This window comes from Triticum dicoccoides, chromosome 1A, assembly GCF_002162155.2.
Source record: "Triticum dicoccoides isolate Atlit2015 ecotype Zavitan chromosome 1A, WEW_v2.0, whole genome shotgun sequence".
Classification (NCBI taxonomy): Eukaryota; Viridiplantae; Streptophyta; class Magnoliopsida; order Poales; family Poaceae; genus Triticum; species Triticum dicoccoides.
Genome location: NC_041380.1, coordinates 391,991,789 through 391,998,352, shown reverse-complemented (window position 1 = coordinate 391,998,352; position 6,564 = coordinate 391,991,789).

Here is a 6,564-nt window from a genome sequence, read left to right as displayed (position 1 = left end):
CGGGAGGCGGCGGTGGTGGCGGTGGGGGCTCGGGCGGCGCGTATATGAAGGGGGCGGCGTGGGCGGCTTGGAGGAGGGGGCAAGGCAGCGACGATGGATTCCGGCTCGGACTCGTCGTCCAAGTCGGCGGTGGCGGCGGCGCACGCAGGAGGCCGCGGCGGCTGGGCCGGCCTGGCTCGGTTGGGCCCTAGGCCCAGCCGGGCGTGGGATTTTTTTCATAAAATATCGCTGACAGAAGAAAAATCCTAGAAAAATAAATAAAAAAATCTAAAAAATGCCAAAACAAATTTTCACCGTCTAAATCAAATATTTAGGACGAGTTGAACATTTTCTTGGCCCTAAAATGCAATTTTGAAAACATGCAATTTTTATAATGCAAATAAAATCTGAATAAAACCAAATAAAATTCCAATAAATGATTTTAATATTTTTCCTCCGATATTTCAATTATTTTGGAGAAGTCATATTATCTCCACTCATTTGATTTAATATGAAATATTTCTCGGAGAGAAAAATTATTAAAATCAAAATCCTCGTTTCATTATTTGATAAAAATCAAATATGAAAACCAGAAAATCCCCAACTCTCTCTGTGGGTCCTTGAGTTGCTTAGGATTTCGAGGATTGCGGAACGGAAATGCAATAAATCATGATATGCATGGATGATCTATGTATAACATTCCAAATTGAAAATTTGGGATGTTACAAACCTACCCCCCTTATGATGAATCTCGCCCTCGAGATTCGGGTTGGCTAGAAAATAGGTATGGGTGGTCCTTGCGGAGATCATCCTCTCGTTCCCAGGTGGCTTTATCCTCGGTATGGTGGCTCCACTGAACTTTGCAAAACTTGATAACCTTACTGCGGGTGACTCTGTTGGCAAACTCAAGAATCTTAACTGGCTTCTCCTCGTAAGTCAAATCACTGTCCAACTGAATCGCCTCCAAGGGTACTGTATCTCTTAATGGTATATCAGCCATCTCAGCATGACACTTCTTTAGCTGTGAAACATGGAACACATCGTGGACTCCTGACAATCCCTCAGGTAACTCCAACTTGTAGGCAACTTCTCCCATCCATTCCAAAATGCGATACGGTCCTACAAATCTCGGGGCTAACTTTCCTTTAACTAAAAAATGTTTCACTCCTCGCAAGGGCGATACTCACAGATATGCTCTGTTTCCAATTTCGTAGGTTACTTCCTTGCATTTTGAGTCTGCATAACTCTTCTGCCTGGACTGAGCAATCTTTAGTCGGTCTCGGATCAATTTTACCTTCTCCTCAAATTCTTTAATCAAGTCTGGTCCAAACAACTGTCAGTCTCCTACCTCATCCCACATCAACGGTGTTCTGCACCCGCGTCCATACAGGGCTTCAAACGGTGCCATCTTCAAACTGGCTTGGTAGGTATTGTTGTATGAGAACTCTGCATACGGCAAATTGTCATCCCAACTAGATCCATAATCTAGTGCATAGGCTCTCAACATGTCCTCCGAAATTTGATTGACTCTCTCAGTTTGTCCATCTGTCTGTGGGTGAAACGCTGTACTGAACTCCAATCTTGTTCCCATAGTCTGGTGTAACTGATGCCAAAACTTTGAAGTAAACTATGTTCCTCGATCCGATATGATGGTCTTCGGAACTCTATGCAGACATACGATCCTAGACATATAGATCTTGGCCAACTTTGCACTTGTATAGGTGGTTTTCACTGGGATGAAGTGAGCTACTTTGGTCAAACGATCAACTACTACCCATATGGAATCATATCATGCTTTAGTCCTGGGTAATCCGGTGATAAAGTCCATGCCAAGTTTATCCCACTTCCATTCGGGTATCGGCATAGGCTGTAACAGTCCTGCTGGCTTCTGATGTTCTGCCTTAACTCTCTGACATACATCACATACGGCTACATACTCGGCAATATCCTTCTTCATACCAGTCCACCAGAAACGTTCCTTCAAATCCAAATACATCTTGGTGTTTCCGGGGTGTATCGAGTATGGTGAGTCATGGGCCTCTTGAAGTATTAACTTCCTGATCTCCTTGTTATTGGGCACATAAACTCGATCCTCAAACCATAGGGTATCGTGCTCATCCTCACGAAAACCTTTGGCCTTTCCTTTGCCCATCTTCTCCTTTATCTCAACAATCTCTTTATCATCTTTCTGAGCTTCCCGAATCTTGTCCAGCAATGTCGACTGAACCTCCATTGTGGCAATGAACCTTCTAGGTACAATCTCTAATCGAAGTTCCATGATGTCCTTTGCTAATTCCTTCGGCAGTCCTTTACTTTCAAGGATATTAGCATAACTCTTCCGACTCAATGCGTCTGCTACGACATTGGCCTTTCCTGGATGATTATGTAGCTTCATGTCATAATCCTTTATAAGCTCCAACCATCTCCTCTGCCTAAGGTTCAGCTCCTTTTGGGTGAAGATGTACTTCAAACTCTTGTGATCCGTGTACACATCACAACGGTTTCCAATAAGGTAATGTCTCCAAGTCTTCAACGCATGCACTACGGCTGCTAGCTCCAAATCATGCGTAGCATAATTCAACTCATGAGGTTTTAGTTGTCGTGAGGCATACGAAACAACTCTTCCGTCCTGCATAAGCACACATCCAAGTCCTAAGCGAGAGGCGTCGCAATACACTTGGAACTCCTCATGTATATCTGGCAGTACTAGCACTGGGGCTGTAGTCAAACGTTTCTTCAACTCCTAGAAACTTGCTTCACAATCTTCTGTCCATTTAAACTTGGTATCCATCTTCAACATTTCAGTCATTGGTTTTGCAATCTTGGAAAAATTCTCAATGAATCTCCGGTAGTATCCTACGAGTCCAAGAGAACTGCGGATCTCACTAACTGAGGTGGGTGCCAACCATTCAGTGACTGACTGAACCTTGCTGGGGTCTACTGCTATACCTTCTCCTAATATAACATGTCCAAGGAATCCGACTTCCTTCAGCCAAAACTCGCATTTGCTAAACTTAGCATACAACTGGTGTTCCCTGAGCTTCTCGAGAACTAAACGCAAATGCTCTTTGTGCTCCTCCTCGTTCTTCGAGTATACCATGATATCATCAATAAACACCACAACAAACTTGTCCAAATACTCCATGAACACCTTGTTCATCATGCTCATGAAATTGGCAGGGGCGTTAGTCAGTCCAAACGACATGATCGTGTACTCGTATAATCCATATCGCGTTGTGAACACCGTCTTTGGTATGTCCTTCTCTCGTATCTTCAACTGATGATACCATGATCGTAAATCAATCTTTGAGAACACTTTAGCTCCTTGCAACTGATCAAACAGATTGTTGATCATCGGTAGTGGGTACTTGTTCTTTATCGTCACTTCATTCAAGGCTCGATAATCAATAACCATCCTTAGGGATTTATCCTTTCTTCTCAACCAAAAGTACTGGGGCTCCCCAAGGTGATGAACTTCTTCGGATGTATCCTTTCTCCAATAACTCCTTGATCTATTTCTTAATTTCTTCCAGATCATTTGCGGGCATCCGATAGGGTCTCTTGGATATTGGTCCTGTACCTGGCAACAGCTCAATCAAAAACTCAATGTCTCTGTCCGGTGGCATGCCTGGTAACTTCTCTGGGAAAACATCTGGGTAATCCTTTACTACCGGCACTTCCTCCTGAACAACTCCCGTAAGGGCATTCACTTGGCTCCTTTTTGGCACATGCCTAGACACATACTTAATCCTTTTTCCCTCCGGGGTGGTGAGATAAATCGACTTACTCGCACAGTCAATGCTTCCTCCATACTTTGACATCCAGTCCATACCCAATATCACATCCAATCCTTGCGACTCCAAGATAATTAGGTCGGACGGAAACACATGTGTGCCAATGGTTAAGGGTATCTGGTCACACCATCGGCTAGCCATATATTCTGCTCCGGGTGAACTCACTAAAAGAGGGGTCCTAAGGGTTTGGGTTGGTAGTTTAAACTTATCCACGAATCCCCTTGATATGTATGAATGCAATGCACCAGTATCGAAAAGAACAAGAGCGGTAAATGACTTAAACAAAAACTTACCTATTACCGCGTCCGGCTGCTCTTCAACCTCCTCCACGTTAACATGGTTCACTTGTCCTTTATTGAATGGATTGGGCTTATTCCCAACGCTTCCATTTCCGTTTCCATTCCTTCCTTCGGGGCAATCATTGGCATAGTGCCCTGTCTTCCCGCACTTAAAACAGGTAACCTGACTTAAGTCTCTTTTGGCGGGAGTGGACGGGTTGGAGCAGTTCTGATTGTTGTTAGCTCTGTTCCCATTCCCATTCTTAGCACCACTGTGGTTATGTGATCCTCCTCCAGTGTGGTTGTGACCTCCATGGTTGTGAACAACTCCTCCCGAGTTCGGGGTTAGGCGAGGCTTCTACTGAGCTCCTGAGTTATACTTCCCTTGTCCATACTTTCTCTTGCGGCTCTCAATATGTTGCTGTTTCCCTTCAATCATAAGAGCCTTATCTACCAACTCCTGGTAGTTGTTGAAGGTTGCTACCATCAACAGCATGCTCATCTCATCATTCAGCCCTTCCATAAACTTCTCCTGCTTCGCGGCATCTGTGGCCACATCATCAGGGGCATAGCATGATAACTTGCTAAACTCATCCACGTACTGAGCCACAGTACGATTCCCCTGGCGTAGGTTGCGGAACTCCTGCTTCTTCATCTGCATAGCTCCAGTTGAGACATGGGCGGTGCGGAAAGCTTGCTGAAACTGGTCCCAAGTGACGTTGGCTACAGGAAAAGTGGCTGTGTAATTCTCCCACCATGAGGCTGCTGGTCCATCCAATTGATGTGCGGCAAAGCGCACCCTCTCAGCATCTGTGCAACCTGCGGTGGTCAACTCCCTTCCAATACGGCGTAGCCAACCATCAGCAACTATAGGCTCGGTGCTACTAGAAAATACCGGCGGCTGTAACCTTAGAAAATGGGCTAGGTTGTCCACTGGCGGTGGGTTGTTGTTGTTGTTGTTGCCCTGGTTCTGAACTAGCAATTGCATCAAGGCATTCTGCTGCTGGATCAACTGGGTGAGCTCCGGTGGGAAGGCAAAACCGGTGTCACGTCTCGGAGGCATCTGATGGGTTTAGATGGAAGAGATTAGAATAGAAAAGGGGTCTAATGAGAAAGCACTACCCATATGCACATGAGACAAACACAATCATTTCACTTAATCAATCAAGCAAGGGCATACAAACGGTCTAAAACTATCGCAAAAGTGCTCACTACTACTACATACATGGGGAAAATACTACTAATAGTTGGTGGTCATCTAGAACTTTTGATTGGTGGAAGACTCCATGATGTCTGCTCCAGCTTCGTCTTCAAAGTCATCATCACTAGGGTCGGAGTCGGTGTCGTCGATGATGATGTAGTTGTCCGGGCAAGTGGAATCTTCGTCTTCTAATCCCAGTGCTGGTCCTCCCATGAATACTCCGATCTTCTTGACTAGGTTGTCATTCTTCTCCAGTAGGGTCTTGATTTCCTCCTCATATCCATCGTGGGTAAACTTGAGTTCTTCCTCCAGCTCGATGATCCTAGTCTTCGCCTTCTTCAAGTCCATCATGTCCGCACACATCTGGTTCTCCTGACGTCGAATGTGCTGGTTTAACTCCTGGATGAAAGCTGCAATGGATCTATCCTTCTTAGTGCTGATTACTTCCCATTGCTCGTCTCGGCGCCCACACATTAGGTAGATAGTGTCCTGGAGATCCCTGTGATACACTTCTCCAATGCGTCCCATGGTGATGTGAGCTGCCATACTCTTTCCTAAACTCCAGGTTGGTGCGTCGAAGCAAAATTCTATGGGTTTAGAGGTTGGCAAGAACGTCCTTCCTGGAACTTGTACTTGAATCATCCAGCGTTCTTCTTCTGGTAAAGTGGCGTTGTACGTCTTGGTGAAGCTTGGTATTCCAATGTTCAAGTACCTAGTGACTTCCTTCAAGTGGCGTCGAAAAGGTGTGTCTTCATCCGGTTGTGCAAACTTGTTCTTCATCTCCGTCATCCTAAAGAGTAGAAAATGGAGAGGAGTCGGAAATGAGAAGAGAAGTGTGACCTAGGCTTTATCTTAGTGGTCGTGTCCTACACTCAGCGTGTGCTCTGATACCATCTTGTAGCGACCCGACCTCAGATGGTCAAGTCTCTGTGCTTCAGTGTCATCCCTGGATCGGTAATGCTGACACACACAGTACTCGAGGATTTATAATAGAGTAGCAATCACACACTTATTACATCGAAAAGTCTAAAAGAGAACTTATTACAATAATATGGCTTAAGGCCATCTAATGCGATAACAGCGGAAGGCTTGGAAGATAAGGTGAGTCCATCAACTCCAACGGCATAGCTGAGCTGCATGGCAACGACCTAACGAACCTTACTCCTCGTCTGAAAAGTCTGCAACATATACGTTGCAGCCCGAAAACGGGCCAGCACATGGAATATGCTGGCAATATAACATAGTAGAGCAGAAACGGAATAATGCTATCACTACATGCATATATGGCTGGTGGAAAGCTGTATGGTTATAG